General features: G+C 37.0%; 2 long non-coding RNA genes across 2 annotated transcripts in view; both read right to left on the reverse strand.

Annotated features, from left to right (window-relative positions):
• LOC124508917 (uncharacterized) overlaps positions 1-22,672 on the reverse strand; it is a 156,359-nt gene that overhangs the window by 70,675 nt on the left and 63,012 nt on the right. The gene's annotated exons all lie outside the window — the stretch shown is intronic.
• On the reverse strand, positions 1,812-20,291 carry LOC124508918 (uncharacterized). Its single transcript, XR_006961338.1, has 3 exons — positions 20,215-20,291; positions 16,940-17,024; positions 1,812-2,205 (listed from the first exon to the last, which is right to left on the reverse strand). It is a non-coding gene; the product is annotated as an uncharacterized LOC124508918 (long non-coding RNA).

Consider the following 22,672-nt stretch of genomic DNA (forward strand, 5'->3'; position numbering starts at 1 on the left):
AGCAACAGCTCATACCACAGGTGGCTAGTGGCTACTATATTGGACAGCACAGCTCTAGATTGTAATACATCTAGATTAATTACAGTAGATTGACTTTGCTCTAATTAAATCTATGATCTAATTACATCTATGTAAAACATACTATATGATATAATTCTTTTCATAAAGCTTAAAACATTACATTAATATAATTTTTATAACTGTATAATAGAAACATGGATTGGCTGCCATACGAAATAAATAGTCCAAGAGCTATTAGGCAGGATTACTTTGCCTGTAGTGTGAAGCGTATTCAAAATCATTTATAATATTAGTGCAAAAATACATAAGAACGGTAGAAAAACAAAGTGCACCTTAAATAAAGTTTTTCAAAAATAATATCCTCTAGAAACACTGCTTCTCCTAGTAAATTAAGTATCTTTAATGTATACTCAGGTATATGGTAAGTAGCTCCATGTAATTAACTGAGGATGTAACACAGAGTTGAGCTGCACAAAGATTCATAACAAAGAAAGCAAGTGGCAGCTGAAAGCCAGCTTTCCTTCTGCTAAGTGCAGAAGTGCCTTGGAATCTTCTAATTTATCACCCTTGAGAGGCACCTTTTTCTAAGAGAGCAAAACAGTACCATATATTCTAATGGTTGTCCTGAGTCTTGGAAGCACAAGCAGGCAGCTTTATCAGAATTAATTCATTTAGGTAGAAGTAGATGGCAAATCTGGCTCGTCCTCCACATTTTCCAAGCCGAAGTCACTTCTTCCTTGCTAGTACTCAAAACTGCAAACCTGAAGTGGTAATCAAGTAGTCCCCAGATCCAAGGTAGCTTTCCACAAAAATATTAACCTGCAACTTCTACCAGTAAGAAGTTTGAGCGGCCCACCCTCTGGGCATAAGGCAAATCAGAAGCTTAGTTTTCCAAACAAAAATCAGGTCTGCTACTTATGTACCAGGTATGTTAAGAATATTGATCTTATTTCAGACAATAGCACAGAATATCTACCTGTTAGGCTTCTCCATCTAAAATAACTGTCCCCTAAACCCCAGTTACTATCTGTAAATTTCCCTATTTCATCTTTTTTTCATTGAATTTAGCACTATCTGAATCACTTTTTTTGTGTGTGCTTACCTTTTTAATATACCTCCAGTAGCATGTAAGCTTCATGAGGAAAGGAACTTTATCATTCACCTCTTTATTCTCATTCTATGAATCAAGGCCCTCTGTAATTATTCTTTAAAATAGCTTTTTGAAAAAACATTTTAATCTCAATTCTTAATGTCAAAATATCTACTATAAAAGACTACCTGATGATGATGGGGCAGCAGGAATATGTGATGACGTGAAGGCTTGGAATAGCATGGCTGGTTCCGGGAACAACAAATAGGAAATACGATGGGTAAATGCACTCGCTTCAGTGGAAGGAGAAGGAAGAACTCATTTCCCAGCTACAGGACAGTACTAGAAATGGCCCAACATTTACAAAAGGCCTTTCCTTTAAGAGGAAGTTAATTCACCTGGACTGAACTCCTGTGCCATGATGAGCTGTGGTTCAGTCAGGATAGGTAAGAAACAGATGGTAAGTGAAAACTGACCAATTTTTTTTTTTTTTATAATTTTTTTTTTTCAACGTTTATTTATTTTTTTTTTTTGGGACAGAGAGAGACAGAGCATGAACGGGGGAGGGGCAGAGAGAGAGGGAGACACAGAATCGGAAACAGGCTCCAGGCTCTGAGCCATCAGCCCAGAGCCTGACGCGGGGCTCGAACTCACGGACCGCGAGATCGTGACCTGGCTGAAGTCGGACGCTTAACCGACTGCGCCACCCAGGCGCCCCAAAACTGACCAATTTGAGAAAGAGTTTAATAAAGGGACTAAGGGCAGGGTTTAAGGAAATGCTTCAGTACTCTGTGATAAGTGGAGCCGAGTCCACTGCTGAACCTAAGAGGGTAGGGGAAGGCCAAGACCCTGAGAGTATAGGAGCTGTGGTCTTTGTCCAAGGAGCACAGTCAATCTACTGCGACCAAGCCGGCAGGGAAACATTCTGTCTTCATTCTGCTTCCACCTGCCTGATCTCCCACCAGGGCCTTCCAGTGCTTCAACTGAACTGGAAGCCAGAGAACTAAGGAGCCCACTGAGCGGTCCAGAAACCAGCCCCTGAGTTACAGGTTGCAGGGAAGTGGACAATGGATCCAAAGGGTACCCGGCACACCCTGTGAAGTGCAAGGTGAAGAGGAGGTTTGTTTTACATCAATCACTTCATATTTCACTCAGGTTAAAACCACTGTTTGAATTATTTAAACATAAAATGATTGTCTTTACATCCAAAAAGTCAAGTTACATACTTAATAAATTTCACTTACTATGATAAAAACTGAATTCCCAACACTAAAGTATGCAGCTTTTAAAGCATTTAAATGAAGAATTAAAGAAATGTGGTTTTGATTATATTACTTGATACAGAGATGGGAGTTATCAATTATTGAAGATTGATATTATGAACTTTGGGCCTGTGGTTTCAAACATGGCAAAGCACCCAAATCACCTGAAGAGTGTTTTAAACCTAAAGAGTCTAACAGGATCTACCCACTCTACCCCCCTGACTCTGATTCTTCAGGGGAAGGGCACAGGGATTATGACACACAGATTTTGAAACTAATGTTTTAGAATTTCCCTTTTAAATGTTAAATATCTTGCTTCTTTACAAAATGTTTTTATTTTTCCATGCTTGTTTTTTGTGCTGTTTCAAATTAAGTATTCATCAGAAACAATTTGTTATTCAAATTTCCAAAACCAATCAGTAAAATCATTAATAAACATAAACACTTAATAAAAGACTTCTGGGAATTCTGGTTCAAGATGGCAACAAAGGAGACTCCTGAACTCGCCTCCTCTTGTGGCATTAAAATTATATAGTGAAATATTTGTACAGTTAAATATCTTTATATTTATTTTTAGAACTATGATCAAATAAAAGTTAAAAGGGAAGGTTAAAATGTATGTAATGGCTATACGCTTTGACAATATAGATACAGAACAACTATTTTTTTTAAATGAAGGAAATGGGGAAAGCATGTGCAAAAATAATTTCCTTAATTGTTTTCACAATCCTTTTGGTGGTCTTAAAATACTATTTCCCACTAAAAGATACTGGGGCTTCTTGAATAAATGGCCTAATCCTAGAGTGGATTAGCGTTATGGAAAAAATGTGCAAAAGGAAGCCTGAAACATTTTGCCATACTACATAACAAGGAAGCGATCAAATGCTGTTAGGGTCAGGTCTAAAGGATTCAGAAGTCAACTTGAGGAGGCTCATATTAGCCAAAGGAAAGAAAATTTGAGGGTCAATTAAAAAATAATACCTGCAGTGGACTGAAGCACATCAAATATATTTAAATCCACAAATTGATGATGATCCTTTTTTTTAAAAAAGGTCACCTTAGAATAATAAGTGTGGTAGATTAAAGATGACCACAAATTCTTTGTTATTCTTTCCATTGAAACATGAAATCTAATTCCCTTTGTTTGATATGGGCTGGCTTTAGGGACTTGCCTAAGCAATAGAACAAAGTGGAAGTAACATTTTGGGCCTTCAAGACCTAGATCATAATAAGCCTTGCAACTTCCATCTGGTCCCCTTAGAACGCTCTTTTGGGGAGACCTGAGCTGTCCTTATAAGACAGTTCTAGTTGACAGTTGCAATGGAACCTAACCTCCAGCCATCCTTACCAAGTCAGCAGACATTTGAGCAACATATCTTGGATCTCTAAAACCATCTCATCTCTCAAATCAACTGAGTGACCTTAGTTGATGCCACACGCAGTGACAGAATCACCCATCCAAGCCCTGCCCAAAGTCCTGACCTACAAAATCATGAAATATAATAAAACGTTTTTTGTTTTATGCCACTAAGTTTTGGACAGCTTGTTATGCATCAAGAGATAACTGGAACAGATTTGTACACCTGGAAGTAGAGCTCTACAGTAACAAAAATCTAAAACATGAGACGTTGGTTTTAGGACTGGGTAGTGAGCAGAAGCTGGAAGAACCTCAAGGAGACTAGTAGACACTAGCAGTTGGGAGATTGTTGGTGAGGACTTGAAGGGCAATAAGGAAAATGCTAATGGAGTTTGGGAAAAGGGGAGCTCTTATATAGTGGCAGAAAGCTTGACAAGTTTAGGCCTTCAGAAATTTGGAAAATAGAAGAGAGATAAACTTAAAAAAAGCACTGTTCAGTTTTTTACCAGAATTTAGAGGGGAAAAAAAAGATCTAGGACTTTCTATGTTTAAATAAAACTGTTTATCATCTCTACTCTCTCCCAACAAAATAGTATCCACTTAGAAACAGACAGATCAAAGATCAAAGCCCTACAAGTAAAGCATGATCTCAGAGAGACGATGTCACTCAAAAACATTTAAGGGTATGCCTAGCAGCGTGTCTAAGAATCATAGATCTTCTCTGATAGATAACCAAGACTTCAAGAATGTTAAGGGTATGGCTCATAGATCTTTCAACTGAAAAATGGGCTTGTAAACATTTTAAAGTTATTATTCCACAGTATCCAGTCATTCAGCTCTAGGTTGAGAAGGACATGTCTTTGGAATAAAACGTAGATGTGGGTTTTGTCGAATTAAGTAGATTATAATTTGATACACAGGAAGCCCACACATTTTTAAAAGAAATTGTATTAGTTTTGACTAAAAGACACAAAGACAATTGAAAAGGAAAAGAGAAATTTTATTCCTAAACTTCAACTAGCAGGAATCAGACTAGGAAGGTTATTCCTTTGCAAACATAGAAAGGAAATGGAAGAATGACTCAGAATGTGAAGAAAATTTAAAAGGAGGGGGGCACAGAGGACGATATCAAGAGTCACAGAAAATCATTTCCAGGGAGAAGGACTGAGCCCTAATCAAGGAATTAGTGATGTCTTCCCAGTTAGAAAGCCAAATTGCTATAAAACTTTCATAGCTATGTGCCTCCTGTTTTACCCCTTTGGGAATGGAAATGTATACTGTAGACATCTTATGCCTTTTCACCACTGTATGTTAAGTGTATGGCGGGGGGGGGGGACTGGATGATGGATAAACTTGTTTCCGATTTCCTTCAGATCAAAAGCAACATTGCTAGAGAATACTAGACCTGAGAAATCACACCCAGGGAACTCATTAGCATCTGGATCTGATTTAGATGATGTTTTGGTTCAGGCTGTTACAACAAACTACCAAAGACTGGGTGGCTTAGATAGCAAACATTTATTTCTCACAACTTTGGAGGCTAGGAAGTCCAAGATCAAGATGCTGACAGATCTGGTTCTGGTGAGAACCCACTTCACGGTTTGCAGAGATGGCCATCTTCTCTCTGTCATCACATGGCAGAGAGCAGAAAGAGAGGACACAAGTTCTCTAGTGTCTCTTCTTATAAAGGCACTAATCTCATTCATGAGGGCTCCACCCTCATGACCTAATTACCTCCCAAAGGCTCCACCTCCTAATACCGTCACATTGGGGTTAGGATTTCAACATATGAACTCCGGGAAGCCACAAACATTCAGTCGATAGTAGATGAGTATTACACATTAGGAAGATGCCATAATGAGATTAGAGTTTGGGAGAATTGAGAAGGAGAAAACTATATTTTGCACTTAGTAGTAATATAGGACTGTAAACACTTTGTGACAGAGGGCAACCTGAAGTAGGTTATATGTAGCCAGAAGTTATTCACTGCTCATTCCACTGAAATCTTGTTTCCTTCCCTTTGAATCTGGGCTTCCTTTAGTGGCTTGCTTGACCAAAGAATACAGTAGAATTCTGTAAATTCTTAAAACTTTGAAGACTTGAAGCTTCCACCTGGCCCTTTTGAAACATTCTTTCTAGTAGATCTGATCTGCCATACGTGGAAATCTAACTACTCTGAGACCTTTCTGCTGGACAGTCAAGGGTTAGGAAGGATCTCCAGGTGACATTCCTAGCTGAGCCTTGCCTTTCAAACATCCCCATCAACGCACCAGACATGTGAATGACATCCAGAGTTGTAGACCAGAGGCAAAGATTCCTATCTCACTCCAATCTTTAAAAGATTAGGTAATGGCCTAAGAGAAGACACTGTGAAACTTCACAAGTATTATAAATTCTATAAAATAGTATACTCAATCTGTACACCCATAAAATGACACACACACACACACACACACACACCCTTTCATAATTTACACATTCTCTAAAGTCTGTGAAATGACTCATACCCTTTCCCGTCAGGTTCACACACGATGGACCTGCTGCAGTTTTCTTCCTTACATTCTGGCCACCCTGCTGTGCACTGACCTCCAACTACAGACTTGGAGTCTGTAACCAGGTCAACATTAAGGGATTATTTATTTTTACATACAAGGGGCAAGCGTTCATCTATAACCATCACACCTTTCCAGACCATCAGGCTTCTCTCTCCCCCAGATAAACTTCTAAAAATCTTTATCTGGACATGGTAATGATTTTAATCCTGGGTCTATAAAGACTGGAAACACTTTTAAAATCTTCTCATTGTCCTTCCCTGGAAGCTTAAAGTTAAATAAATTTCCACACACTGAGAATCGGATTTCTGGTAAACCACATCTCAAGAGAAAGTCAAATGTCATTATAGATGTCAATTTCTTATTTTTTACTTGAAATTTAATGTAAGTCCTCCTCTAAATTTTTACCATGATAGTTAAAGTAATGCAGTATCACTCTCTCCTATTTGGGTTTAGAACTTTCAAATATGTGTACATGGCTACAATAACCTTTCTTTACTCACAGCCTTTCCCTAGCTATTTTTAGCTTTTGCAGTCTTGACATTCCTCACCCCAGCTCATTTTTTTGGAAACAATTTTGTTTTGCTTTCATCTGTGATACAATGACAGTTGGAACGTAAAGTGGTATTCCAGGTGGGTCCTGAGTTCCTTGTCTTCTATATAGTGTATTTTTCCTCTGGCCAATCAATTTTATGATAAATTTAAGTTAGGAAAATTTTAGCAAGTTCAGCTATAAAAAGAACAAATATAGTTATAAATGGTGAACTGTGCAATTTCCTTTGGTTTTTCTAGTCCCTTTTCATATCCTCAACCAAAAAGTTACTGGATGTGAAAATCTTGTGAAATTCTTCCAGTTTAAATCAACAACATTTAGCAACAATAATATAGCAATTACTTAAAAATAAAAGGCTTATAGCATTAATTCATTCTAGTGAATACTTACGTACAATTAGAAGTAAACCCAATCTTATTCTCCTTTTTTCTCTACTGATGAATTACACTGTTGTCACTTTTCATTTTATTATGCTAATTTGAGTTTACATTCAACTAAAAGCTTTCCTGGGGCACCTGGGTGGCTCAGTCGGTTGACCTCTGACTTTGGTTCAGATCATGATCTCAGGGTTCTGTGGGTTTGAGCCCTGTGTCAGGCTCTGGGCTGACAGCTCAGAGCCTGGAGCCTGCTTCAGATTCTGTGTCTCCCTTTCTCTCTGCCCTTTCCCCACTCATTCTCATTCTCATCCTCTCTCTCTCTATCTCTCTCAAAAATACACATTAAAAAAATAAATAAAAGCTTTCCCTTGGTACAATATTTTATTCCTGGATTTTTAGCTCTATCTTGTCTGTGGATGCTGCCTTCAGTATTTTGAGCATATTTTCATTTTAACAACAGATGAATGTTATGACCTAGAACACTAACATCTTAACAAATTAACATTGAGAACTCAGATAATCAGACAACCTTTAGCCAAACCTCATAGTGCCTGGAATGGTCTGCATTTTTATGTTTGGCATATGAACAGCTTTCTACCCATGCAGCAATGATCATATCCGTGCAATTTGAATTTGGAATGTGTTCCTGAGATCCTATAGCCAGAGCTTTCCCAGACTCAAATCACAGTAGAATTACAGTCTATTCAACCAAAACTTTCAAAATTTTATTAAATAATTTGGAGAATGAGTGAAGCATATCAATGGCACATTATTCTCCATACTTACTAAAATATTCAAACAATTCAATCAAATCTTTTAAAATCAACTCTGCAAATATTTATTAAATGCTAGAAATTTAATGATGAAAAACATAAATCTATACTACCTAACAAAGAAAGTCTTTACATCTCAACCACCATCAGGGTGATTCTAACTTTTTGGTAGACTTTAAGTTCATGAAGATACAAGTCATTTGACTAACTTATGTATGCTTTGTTAAAGTAGACCTTTAGTGGCAATCTTTGTTTTATATCACTTCTATGAAATAATATGAAATCATAAAGGCTTCTCAATATTTCTTTGGGTCCAGGCCTGTCAGATATGATAGTCAATAATTTTATAAATGTTACTTTTCCCCCATGAATTTTAATGTTCTCAGCTATAAAATGAAGGGATTGAACCAGATAATGGAAACCAGATGATATCTAAGGCCTCTTCCATTTTTAGGGTACATGGATTCCACTATCACCAGTAGGAAAGAACATTATCAGGTCTAGATGGATGTTGCTTTGATATACACAGTAACAATATCTAAAGTCCTGACTGGATTTGGGGACACTAGGGCTTAAAGGCCACAGCAAGATCTTTTCAGGGCCTGTCACATTTGCAGTCAAGTTCTACTGAAGCTGATAATTGTTCTGGGAGACCAATGCTTTTCCACTCAGAGAAATGTACAAACTGGCACCAGTTGTTGTTCTGCTCCTGAGAGTCTTGCTTGGTCTTACACTCTTGGATCAGATAAATGTGAATGATATCTGAACTAGCGGTGACCCCTTACCTCTCCTTCAAATTATTGTCTCAAGCAGTCTTCTCTCAAAAAAGGTTAAACATTTCCTTGAAGCTTTCCATGATCTCTCCAGATAAGAGCCCCTTCCACCCTGGTCACTATTCTAACTTGACTGCATCTGCGGTTATGCTCATACTATTATAATTATCTTCTCATATGTTAATTCATGAATTTCTTCAGGGTAAGAATCATGTCTTATTTATCTGTGTATCTAACACAAGAGCCTACCACATAGGAGACACTGAAACAGCAGTAATAGCCAACATTTACAGAGTATTCACTAAGTGGCAGGCACTTTATAAATAACAGCTTTAACCCTTATACCAATTGCATGAAGTATTAAATGTCACTATCAGCATTTTATAGATGAAGAAACACGAGTCCAAAGTTTCAGTAACTTGTCTGTGGTTACATTCAACTAGACAGTGACAGAGTAAGAATATGAATCCAAAGAGTCTGGCTCCAGAGTCTGTACTATCAACTACTATGCATTGGTTAATTATCATGAGATAGCACCTTTTAACATGTTACTTTTAATGTTATATTAATATGTTAATATCTTACTGTGACATATATCCTCAGATTATTCTCCCTCTCCTTCTGAGAAAAAGTATGTTGTTTCTAGAGTGGGCCTCCAGATAACACATGGAGTTATATAAAGTAGAACTGTACTTTTAAAAATAGCGATAATTCCATTTGGGAGAGATTAACTGAAACAAACAAGCAAGCAAACAAGCAAAAAAACAAAACGTGAGGAATAGATTTTTTTTGTGTCCACTACTGGGAGAAAATGACCACAAAGGCACACCTGCAAGCATCATCTTCTATAATGGAATTCTTCATAGAATAGACAAGTACAAATATGGTCCTGTGTAGATGCAATCCGGCATCTGAAATGCCATCTTCCAATACTGCCATCCCAAGGTATGGCCATTAGCTAGTCTGAGATGGCCAGGAGAGGACATTGGTGGAGTGGGTATAAAAACTAGAGGAGCACCAAGAAACAGTCTGGATCCAAATTTGGGCAACACCTAGCAAGAGCCATACCAGCAAGAGACCGTCTAAGTATTAGTTATAAACTGAAGTGCTTTGAAGGGGATCAGGCAGCTAATGGGACTGAAGGATATCTTGTTAGGAAAACATTTACAAATACTGGGATAAAAGTAATACTTCATTTCTCTCTTAACTCTACTACATATTTTTAAAAGTAATAACCATGAGAAAAAATAGGACATGGTGCAAACTACAAAGAACTAAAAAGAGAGACTGATAACACTGTTCCAGGCATTGGTTGCCAAATCTCAATTTTTCACGGGACATCAGAAATCCAGACTTAATGTGAAATCTTCCAATTTTTAAAATATTAGCAATTGATTCAGTTAAAAGCACACACACAATGTAAATAAACCCTAGATGTGGCAAGCAAACATAGCTGCAGGTCAGATTTGGCCCATGACCCACCAGTTTGCAGCCTTGGAAGACAGGCTCCAAGTTCCCCAACATTTAGAAAACAGGAAACAATTACATGGGCAAACATGATTACTTGTGGTCAGAAGTAAAAACAGAGAGTAGAATTCAACAAGTTAGACAAGGTGAGGAAAAGCAAAGGATTCTGGAGGTGAAAGCAGGAGAGAGCCCAGAAACCAGGAAGTTCAGTGGGTTAAGACAATGGTACCAGAAAACAAAACCACAAAGAGCAGCCTAATGCAGGAGTTTTGCCTACTAGAGCCATTACTTCTTACTGTAGCTTCTCACTGAAGCTGGTAGTGGGTGGTGGCCATCCTTGGAACCACGGTACACTCAAGGAAGTGAGTGCAGGCGGCTGGAAAGAGAAAGCCCTCTTCTCTGCAGGTGTGCTCTGATCCCTGCTGGAACAAAGACAGTCCAGCTGGGATTCCAGGGAGCTTCTAATGGTAAGGGTCCCTGAACTTTCCATTCTAAATAGGAAGCACACCTCAGAGACAAGGAGGTTAAGCCCTGCTATATTTCAGAGTCTCTCCTGTCTGCCAGGGCTCCTCAACTGTTCCACAAATAAAGCACATTTTGCTATGACACCAATGAACAGCACCCATCCCAAGCAACAACATTTGGGCTGATTCCTCAAATGTCAGTTTGTACAATCTGCCCTCTTTCTTGTAGACCACCCAGTCTTCTTATAATGATTCTACATTGTCTCATTTATTTTCTTCATGGCAGCAGAGATCCCAATTTCCTTAGTTAAATTTCATTCCCTCCCTTATGTAACTGCTGATTTATTTGTAATTCCCTGGCTCTCTATTAGTCAGCTCAGGATTTTTTTTTCTCTCTAATCAGCTGAGAAATATAGTAGAATTGATAAACAGCTATTTTTCTACTCAGAAAATTGAGGAACAAAAATAAAATATGGAAAGAAAAAATTAAGTATAAAGAGATTAGAAGGAAAAGAAAACACAGCAGATGCTACACATAGGTAGCTCATAGTTCTGAGTGTCCTTGTCACTGAATCTAGTGAAAGACATGGACAAGAAAACAGTCTTCATGAATTTAGCCTAGCATTTGGTGTAGCCCATGTTATTGCATTATTGTAATGAAAAACACATCAGAATATGTCTAGACACATGACATACTCCTGGTAGAGAGTTCTCTGCACTTCAAAAAATTGTGGTTCAATTTCCTTCTGGGAAACGCTCCAATGGCAACATTTCAGGTTCTTGAAAGGCTCTTCAGAATGACCGCCTAAGGGAAGGCCACCTCCAAAAGAAGACTTAAAGCACCAGGGCACTGCAAGGGCTGGCAGACCTTTCCATGGGAAAATGGTCCGAACAGCATGGCCCCCCTGTAGAAACCCGATGTACAATAATCCACTGATAGGCTTTCCTACGTACAGAGTAGCTGTGACAGTCTAAATAAAACACTGAAAAGAACCTATAAACAGAACAGAAGTAATGAAATACTTTGTTTTGGTGATTCTTTAGTTTTAACTACATATGGATTAAACAAACCCAATTGGTATAACTTACACCAATGTGTTGATTTAAACCAAATTCTATAGGCATTGGAAGTCAGGAAAGGAAACCAACACCACATCCCCATGGTACATTACCAAGTATAGGGTAAATGATGCTGTGCCTGTGTTCTTGCAGAAGAGTCATGAGAAGAATAAATCCTAAACTGCAGCCATCATGCTCAGATTGTATTTCTGGCTGTGCCACTCCCAGACTTAAATCTCTAAATGCCTGAAGTTGGGCAAACCATATGATCTCCCCTCATACATGTATAAAACAAAGATTACAAAACAAAAAAAAAGGACCCTAATTTAATCCAACTTCTAGAATTCTCTGAGATTTTATCACATTTGGAAAAGGATGATTTATGAGGTGTGGGGATGCTCTCTGTCTAGACTCAGCAAGTTGACAAGTATTTCTTAAGTGTATAACCAGTACCACAACTAGATCAATGGCCCACCAGGGTAAACACAATAGTCTTTAGGAAGCCAACAGTCAATACTGGGACAGAGGAGTAACCCTTAGAAAATAATTAAGGAGCATGACAAAATTGAATATAATTAAATGCACAATGTTGAGGGTCAGATAATCTATGGAGTTTGGTCAATGGCCTAGAGTAATAGAGAAGATATCTTAGCAGAGGTGGAATTGTAGTTGGGCCTTAAACCCTGAGTAGACACAGCAAAAGGCATACTGGAATCATTACAACTGGAAACGTTACAACAAAAGCACAAATTGGAGGACGTGTTTTGGAGGGAGACCCAAGAGCAGAAATTACTGTGAATTTGGGGACACTTCAACTTGATTGGCATTTATTGAAAGGGGAAGTCAGGTGAGTAAAGCAAGAAGGAGCCAAATTCTGAAGTCTTAAAAGCCTACCTGGTGGAAGTAAAACCTCTGTCCAAAAGATTTAGTCCTCATTGTAATAGCTAACCCAAAAAGAAGTTCATTTGCCCTAAAGAGCAGCCTAAGTATTGCTCAAAGCACACAACAGTCCCATACAACAATCAAATCTTATGACCAGAATGCAAACTAAAGAAGACCTTTCCTGAAACACCTCCAATTTTACCACTGAGTGTTACCATATACCTTTTCTAATGCTGCAGCTGGTTCAATTATTCCTTCTATCTGGATCCTCCTCTCTAGCCTATGTCTTTGAACAACTGTGAATGGTAAATCCCCCAAATTCCAAATTTGCTTCTGTTTGGCTAGGCAAACCAGAGAGCATCCCTTCAGGACTCACAGTAATTCTACCACCATTGCTACCACCATCACCAACACCCCATTCTGTGAATTAATCTGGTGTGTCCCCTGACCTATATACTGCACTAGTCACTCTGTCCCTTAGCCTAGCTCAATTCCATGTTGACAAAAAAGTTGCATCAAGAACAAATAGTTATTAGACTACTACTACATGGCAGCCACTGCACTAAGCACTGAAAACACAAAGGCAAATAAGACACATCAGCTCTCAGAGTACAGTCCATTGGAAAGTTGGATCTGTTTTCATTCTTTCATCTGACAAACATCTGTTATGGGCCTATTACGCTCCATCCATAATACTGGGTCCTAAGGATACAAAAAATGAGTAAGGTATGGTATCTACTCTCCAGGAACTTATGGTCTTTTTGGAAGGGAGAGACAGAAACACAAAACAAGCCAACCATGTAACAAAGCAATATATTTACTGGGGAAAACTAGAAAAAGAGAATAACCTATTGTACCTTGGGGGAGGGATTTGTTCAGGAAAGTCTTTATAGAGGAGGTGACACTTTAACTGAGATATGAAAGCTAAGTGGGTATTTGAGAGACAGAGCAGGTAGAGAAAAACACTAAATGTAGAGATTATAGCATGGGGGAATATGGAAGCCCAGGTTATTCAGACTACTCTTCTCAATGCAAACAACAATACTGGATAATGTACAAAAACATCTTAAAAACATTAAAAAGCTGAGAAGAAATTATGGAACAACGAGGCTAAAATCTAAGTGAAGCAGTAGCTTAGGGAGGTGAGCAGGGCTCTGCAATTGTTTTCGTTCCAGGACATCTGTCTGTTAGGTAACTTTGAGTTTTCATTTGTAGACTTCTCAGGGTGAGAGAAAACAAAATTAAAGCTCAGGTCCTGTAAGGTGGGAAGACAAACTGAAAAGATTCCTACATTAAACTCTTTCTCCAAAGGGCAACAGTCTCAGGGAAAGGGTGATCTAAAAGTAAACTCACTCTATCCTATCCTCTACCCACCCCAGAGGACTGTAAGAAAATGTGTCATTTGCTGAGCAGATTAGCAGGAATAGTCCCTGAGAAATTGTAACTATAATGGCCTTTGAGTGAATCTGAAGACCAAATTCACATCACTGGAAAAAAGGTACCATGAAGCAAGAACCAGCAGAAACAGTGAAATGCAGAAGATCTTCAAAGGCTTAAGATATCAAATCATTAGACATATATTATAAAACAGTTATTCTTAGCATATTTAAAGAAGTAAAGGAAAAAATGGGATAAAATTTAAAAGGAAAAGGAAAATATCAAAATGTACCCTTAGCAAATTTGAAAAGGAATCAAATAGATCTTCTGAAATTGAAAAATGAAATTAATTTTAAACAAATAGTTTTTGCAACAATTATAGTAAAGATTAGAGCAGACAGGAATCATCACTGAATGACAAATCTAGGGGGACAATTTTATGAGAAGCAGGATATTTGAGTTTATTGTCTTTGTCTATTTGTTTTTGCATGTACAGTTAACCTATTTTACCTGATTTTGTTATCTTCTATATACATAGAATATTTTTTATTGAGGCAAAAACACTTAACATGAGATTTACCCTCTTCACAAAATTTTAAGTTTACAATACAATATTGTTAGCTGTAGGCACAATGTGGTACAGCGGATCTTTAGAACTAACTCATCTTAAGTAACTGAAACTTTATACCAACTGACAAATTCCCCATTTCCTCCTCCCAGGAGAAAGAAATTTGTATGACTTAAAGTGTTACCCCATAAACTTGCTTGTTAGTTGCAAGAGAAGAAAAAAAAGTAATTAAACAGAAGAGAAATTGGATAAATTGATTGATCAAAATTAATATCACCACCTCCAGATGTGATACTCTAAGAAGGAAACAGCATCATTGATGCAGAATTCTGCCAAGAATGTGTAAGTTGGATCTAATCATGAGGAAACATCAGACTCCAAGTTAGGAATATTCCAATTTTAAAAGTCGAGTATGAAGGCTATGGTCTTCCAGGATGTATAGGTAATAAATAAACAAAGAAAACTATAGAAATGTTCCAGATTAAAAGAGTTTTATGAGACATGACAACTAAATGTAGATACTGTACTGGAGGAGAAAAAAATGCTATAAAAGACATTACTGAGTCAACTGAAAAATTGAATTTGGCAAGATATTAGATAAAAGCACTGTACCAATACTTTCTAATTGTTAGATTTAAATTCATCCCATAAAAATTTATTGAAATTGATAACTTTACGGTAATTACATGAAGATAACCTTATTCTTCAGAAATAAACATTAAAGTACTCAGGGGTAAAGGACCATGATGTACATCATTTACCCACAAAATCTTCAGAAAAAAGTTATTTACATATATACAAATATATATGTGTGTGTGTGTAATATATATACATATATATATATAAATACTACATACATTTATATATATATACAAATTACTACATACATATATATATATTACTACATACAATTTATGTATGTATATAAAGTTATACATAGAAAGGGAGAGAGCACAAATGATAAAGCAGATGGAGTGCAATTTTGATAATAGGTATATCTGGGCAAAGAATATGCAAGTATTCTTTGTACTGTTTTTATTTTTGCAACTTATCCATAAGTTCTAAATGTTTGAAGTTATTTCCAAATAGAAAGGCTAAAAGATAACCTCAATGAATGGATTCAACATCAATCTAGACATAGATGAGGGTAAAATTAGTACACTAGAAAATAGGGAAGAAGAAATTATTCAGAATGCAGCATAGTGGAGAAATATGGAAATATAGAAGAGAGGTTAGGATATATAAGCTGAAGAATGAAGGCTAACTATGTTTAACTAGAGTTCCAGGAGAAGAGGAGAAAAATAATGAGGCAGGAACAGGGACAAAATCTGAAGTAATGACTAACATTTTTTAGAACTGAAAAAAGACACCAAAACAAATTCATAAATCACAATGAATCTTCAGCAGGCAAATAAAATGAAATGCACATAAAGAAACAGCATAGTAAAACTGCATTACACCAAAAACAAATGAAAAAAGCTAGAGGAAAAAAAAGGACAGATTACTTGCATAGCAGCAGTTTGACAGCTGACAAAAACAACAATGAAAGCCAAAAGACAGTGGAATTGCAATTTCAATGTGCTGAGAGAAAAATGGCAGCCTAGAATTCTATACCCAGCCAAAGTATCTTTGTTATAAAGATGTTTTGAGGCAAAGAAAGAGATTTTTCTTCCAGTAGACCCTAACTAAAAAAATTTCAAAAGGACATACTTCAAGGAAAGCAATCTGAGAGAGGAAGGTCTGAGATGCAAGAAGTAATAACAAGCAAAAGGAGTGCTAAATACATGAAAGGAAAGCATGAACAAAGGCACAGAAGCAGGAAATAGTCTGGTATGTCTAGAGAATTACCAGAAGCTTGGGTGTGGGTTGGTGGAGCAGAGAGTTAATCTCTCAACTTTATCAAATACAAATCCTATCAGTAAAAAATTAAACTAAGTATGTGCTCGGAATACATGTAAAGCATAGTGAATATAATTATAAATGATATGAAATATAGTTAAATATAATTAAAATTAAAGAAGGATGGGATTAAAAATATATGAATAGGACTTCTGACAGTTTCTTCCCACATTCTAAAAGACTATATATAACTAGTGGTTGGCAAACTGACATGCAGGCCAAATCTGGCTGACCACCTGTTTTTGAAAATAAAGTCCTAGTGGAACACAGTCATTCTCATTTGTTTAAATATTACCTATAACTGCTTGCATGCTATAGCAATAGTTAAGTAATTTTGGCATATACATTTAAAATATTTGCTATTTGGTGCCTTACAGAAGAAATCTCCAGCCCTCGAGTTTGAACGTGGGTAGGCACAGGAGTATAAAGGGCTCATAAGCCACCACATTGTAGACATGAACATACCGGCAATGGGGAGTCCTCAAAGGATTTTCCACAGGAGAAACGTCACTCTGATAGCCGTGTGGTAATTGGAATAGAGGAGAGAAGCCTAAGGAAGGGGAGACATTTTTTTGGTCATGCTTTCTTTGAAAGTGCTTTCTTTGTTTATAATGTAGGAGAGATAATTCACAGAGTTCTCTGTGGGCCAAATGAAATAATGTGTAGTAAAGTGTTTTTTAAACTAAAAAAGCACTATAAGAAATTAAGGTATGATTTACTTGCAGTAGATTTTCATTAAATGAATGTTTTAGAAAGTATTATAGAGTTGAGCCTTGAACAACACAAGGAATAGAAGTGTCAACCCTCGCATACAGTCAAAAATCCATGTATAACTTTTTATTTCTCAAATCTTAACTACTAATAGCCCACTGTTGATTGGAAAACGTCACCAATAACATGAACAGTCAATTAGCAGATATTTTGTATATGTATTATGTACTATTTTCTCTCTTATTTATTTATTTTGACACGGATAGAGATAGTGCAAGTTGGGGAGGGGCAGAGGAAGAGGAAGAAAGAGAGAGAGAGAGACAGAGAGAGAGAGAGAGAGAGAGAGAGAGAGAGAGAATCCCAAGCAGACTCCGAGCTGCTAGCACAGAGCTTGATGCAGGGCTCAAACTCCCAAAACCGTGAGATCATGATCTGAGCCGAAATCAAGAGTCACTCAACCAACTCAGCCACCCAGGTACCCCTGTACTATGTTCTTACAGTAAAGTAAGCTAGGAAAAAGAAAATGTTATGAAGAAAATCATAAAGAAGAGAAAATACATTTACAGTACTGTACTATATTTACCAAAAAAATTCAGACATAAGTGGATCTGAGTAGCTCAAACCTGTGTTGTTCAAAGGTCAACTGTATATTCTGCTCTCTCAGTTTTGAGAGCATTCTTTCATATTAATACATTTTGTATAACTGCATCATATAGCTATACTGAAATCATTTAGTATCAAAATTTAAATGTAACTTAATTGTGTTAATTGATTTAAACCAATTTAGTAACTTGCCTGGAAAAAAATGCTTCCAGATGTTAATATTCAGTGTAATTTATTTGCCTGTTTAGTTACAAAAAGGTGGTCCTCAATTGAAAAAATGTATTGCATAGGCATTGACTTTTTATTGACACCTAAAATGTACATCCCATGTAAAAGACCTAAGAATAAAAGACATAAGAAGGCCGTGAAGAAATTTTATGGCAGAAAAAGATATGGAAGCATAATCTTACATTTTCTTATAATTCTTGAGACTTCCAAACCATTAGGAACTAAATACAACAATTCAAGTCTTCTTTAAAAAAACAAAAACAAAAACAAAAAACTTAAGGTACGTCTCTTATTACTACTTATGATACTTAAAAATACAATCATATTAGTTGATTCTTTTTCAGAATCAGGGACATGGTTTTCAAGAGCACCCATCTGTATCTACCACCTCATTACATAAAATGCTGAGAGCATTACTTGGTTGCGATGCATTATAGAGAATCTGCGGCAATAATAGATTATGCCCTCACAATTTGTGAGTGCCTCTGTCCCTCGTGTGTGTACAAATATGTGCTTATGAACACATGTGGAGATGTCCTTTTAAAACATGCCAGAAAATTTGTGAAAGAAAAAATATATTATTATCATCAGTGAAGATAGAAGGTGAGAAACAGTACCACATGCATCCTAATAGAACTGCAGGCTATTTTAATTTAAATTAGTTTCAGCCTTCTTCGTTGAAAACAGAAGTAAATCATGTAAGGAACTAATTCATACTGGGAGAGACAACAAAGAATGCCAATAAAACTTATTTGTAAAAAAAAATTACTACAAAAATATTTCTACCACATTTCCAGTTTTGTTTTAAATAAAAGAATAGAGGCCCTCTTCCAGGAACATTTTAAAAGGATATAGCTTAAAGGAAACTTTTATTTCTTTTTTTATATATATATGGCTGGGTCTCATTTATTATGCATTAATTGCAGACAAAACCATGGTTCTCTGCACAAAAACAATTTGACACAAGCAACATGGTGGTCTATGAAACAGAAAGGTTACATGACCCCTAATTCTGATTGTGTCCAACATATGCACCTTATTGTTTGCTCCTCTGATAACAAAGATCAGATGCTTCAAATACAAAGTACACTCTTTAAGAAGCATCCCATCACCAATGCCCCAGGAATTCACAGGCAGTTATTTTATTTACATGGCTTTGAACTTGGATAATTTGGTGAGTCCAGTTTTTTCCACATTTTGGCGCTTGTCTTATCTGCCTAATCAGACTCCAATATATATCCTGCTCACGACCCATTCACCATAATAATCCTTCTTTGATGGGCATACCGAGGCACATTTGATGGAAGAGTATGTCTGATCTCCTTCAAGAGTTGTGAACGTGCCCCAAAATGTTATCATTTCCCTAACCCATTACTGGTGAACTTATGTAAACTTTTAATAAATCTATTTATATTTTCAATCTGCACCACATCCTGGATAATGCATTCCACAAGTTTCTATTCATTGTAGACCTCTTTTAAGCTTCTGAGAATGCTGTGAGTTCTAGTATACCAGGATTCAATAAATAAGAGAGCATAGCTTTCACAGTTTTATAGATGTTAACCATATCTCCTTTTACAGCCTCCTTCCTTTATAATTAGAGCCCTTTTCTCTTTATGCTACACTCATAAAAATATTTAATTAGTGAATACACCAATTTAAGTCAATGAATCAATGTAGAAATATATTCTTTTGCCCATATTAGCTAACTTTCTCTGGGCCCTCTCACTTTATCTGTCTATCTATCTATCTATCTATCTATCTATCTATCCATCTAGAGAGCGCAAGTCGGGGAGAAGAGCAGTGGGAGAGAGAAAGAGATAATCTTAAGCAGACTCCATGCTCAGTGAGGAGCCTGACGCAGGCTCAATCCCATAACCCTGGGATCATGACTTGAGCTGAAATCAAGAGTTGGACACTCAACCAACTGAACCAACCATGCCCCTAGAATCTTTCACTTTAATCATGTCTTCATTGAGGACTGCTGACCAGAACTGCACACCATGTTCCTGGTGTAGTGCATAATGAGGTACAAAGAGTGTTTATTCTAAAACAATTTATAAGCAAGTCTGGAAATGATTAAGATACTTGTGAAATCACCACATACACTGGTCTCTAGAAGAGCTTTGGTTGAAACAGTGCTTGCCAGTAAAGATAGGGTGTAGAGGAAAGAGGTAAGCTACCCTTATCAGATTCACCTCTTAATCCTGGGCTGCCTTCCTCACTGGACAAGCTGTCACATCAGTTTTTCCAGGGGAAGGCCTCTTCCAAAAAAAGGCTCTGAAATATCAAGAGTTTCTATGGAAGTAAAATTTTGAAATAATTTTATAAGACAAGCTAAAGTACAGTGACCATACAAACAGTAAAGAAGAAAGAGGCTAGGATATTTGTCTGTTGTGCTCATATTAAGCCACATTCCAAAGTGATTACCCATTTATAAAACATCCAATAGATCTTCAAGGGCATAAATCCCCCAGAAAGCTAATTCAGAAGGTTTCTTGGCAAGTACAGAGTAAAAGCAAAGATGTTTACATGGTATTGATAAAAATAAAAAATATGCTAAATTAATCCTACTTCAGAATATATCAGTGTCACTGGCCAGACAACATGTGTCCATCAGATACTATTTTTCAAATAAACAGTTATAAGTTATCAATTTCCAATTCCTCTTCTTGTATAAACTCTATGTAGGCAATTCCTTTTCAATTACTTTATAGGAAAGAAGGTAAATGCCTGGGTCATATGCAGCCATTATTCAATTTCCCTATCCATTAAAGACTTTGTAAATGGAAAAAACTCTAAGGCAGAATGCAGCCTCAGAATGTTTTTTAGTTCACTGTATTTGGCAATAATTACAAAATTATCACTACATTAACTGGTAATTAACTAGTTTTCAGCTTTCTTGGGTTATAATTTCTTGAGATAGAGAAATACCCAAATTATATTTACAAATGTCATTTCAAGGTTCAATTTTTTAACTGCTCTAAGAGGCCACTGGCCATCAAATGCACCACTGTTTTTAATGTGCCACTAAAGAAGAAAAATGCTGCTAGTTATTGGTAAGGCTACAGCAATTGTTAAAATACATTCTGATTTCAGAGATGTTAGAGTGTGGGTGAAAATATACCTTGAAATCTTTGAAATGTAGTATTTTCATTCTCATTTTTCTCAAATAAAACCAAAATTTAGAGAGCACTCTTCATCCAGGCCCCATGCTCTGCTTCCCAGATATTCTCAGGCTGTCTAAAGGCAGCTTCAAATTAGTGAAGAAGTTTGGAAATGGTACCACTATCAATAGCCTCCCACACCAGGTCAGAAATAGGAGACAAGCTGGGCTACAAACCAAAGAGAAAGAGTCATAAGAAGAATCAATTCTGAAAACATCACTTAAAACAAGAAATCAGGAAACTGTCTCGCAAGCTTAAAAAAACTGCTTAGAAAGTAGTCCTTTCACCCACACTTGCATTTGTAGGTATCAGTCACCGCCAGATTCAACACCTTTAAATGCCAAAAAAATAACAACAATAATAAAAACTACATACATTTATTTGACCCATTAGTGGGACAAGATATCACTCTTGAGCTTGATTCCTAGATTCACCTGGTCCTGCCTGTCCTTGCTATTCATGTTGTCTCCCAGCATCATTCCTGAAGCCAACAGCCTCTCTGAATGTCCAGGTTACATGCTCTGCCCCTACACACTCAGCATCAGTTGAAGATAAAGTGCTGACCTGTTTTATTTGGGCATGACCCAGGGTGGACTCCTGGGATCCCATTACTCTTTGGTTGACCACAGAACTTAATCATTTCTTTAGACGTAAAAAAATTTTTTTAATGTTTTATTTATTTTTGAGTGAGACAGAGACAGAGTGTGAGCAGGGAGGGAAAAGGCAGAGAGAGAAGGAGACACAGAATCCAAAGCAGGCTCCAGGCGCTAAGCTGTCAGCACAAGCCTGACACAGGGCTCAAACTCACAAACCATGAGATTATGACCTGAGCCGAAGTCAGACACTCAACCGACTGAGCCACCAGCCGCCGTTCTTTAGACTTCTTAGAGCACATCTGTAGTGTTCAACTCATCTCCTGACTTTCTTCTAGATCAAAAAACAAATCTCCTTGTGCACCGGAGATACAAAATCCTCAGAAAGCGGCCCAGAAATCCATCTTTAAGTCTTTCTAGAATCAGTCTCCTTATCTCCCCAGTTCATCTCTATCCAAATCAGACAGTACCTTATTTTAGAAAATAAAGACAGAAGAAAGAAGTATTACTTCATAGACACCACTTAATACAAATGGATAAATCTTTAACCCTTTCTGTAGCACTGCCAACAATAAAACACCTCGAATATGACAAAAACCAAACAAAGCAAAACAAAACAAAAACCAACCCTGTGTTTTCCTACAATAAAGGTTGTCTCTTTCCTAGAATTGAAACCAATGTTATCTATATTTCATAACACATAACTTACATCCTTTATTAAAAGAAATTGGACAGCCTTCCACTGATGGAACGCTATGCTAGATATTCTTCATTTGCCTCTCTAGATCCACTCTTCTCCACCTTTTCTATCTGGCTGTCTTCCCAGGAGGCTGATTTTTAAGGACCGCATCAACTGTAATATTCCCTTTTGCCTTCTGGCTTCCAGTTGGGTTCAA

The sequence above is a fragment of the Lynx rufus genome, unplaced genomic scaffold, assembly GCF_022079265.1.
Source record: "Lynx rufus isolate CCGP_SWC_20201006 ecotype Redwood Valley unplaced genomic scaffold, mLynRuf1.p SCAF_13, whole genome shotgun sequence".
Taxonomy (NCBI): domain Eukaryota; kingdom Metazoa; phylum Chordata; class Mammalia; order Carnivora; family Felidae; genus Lynx; species Lynx rufus.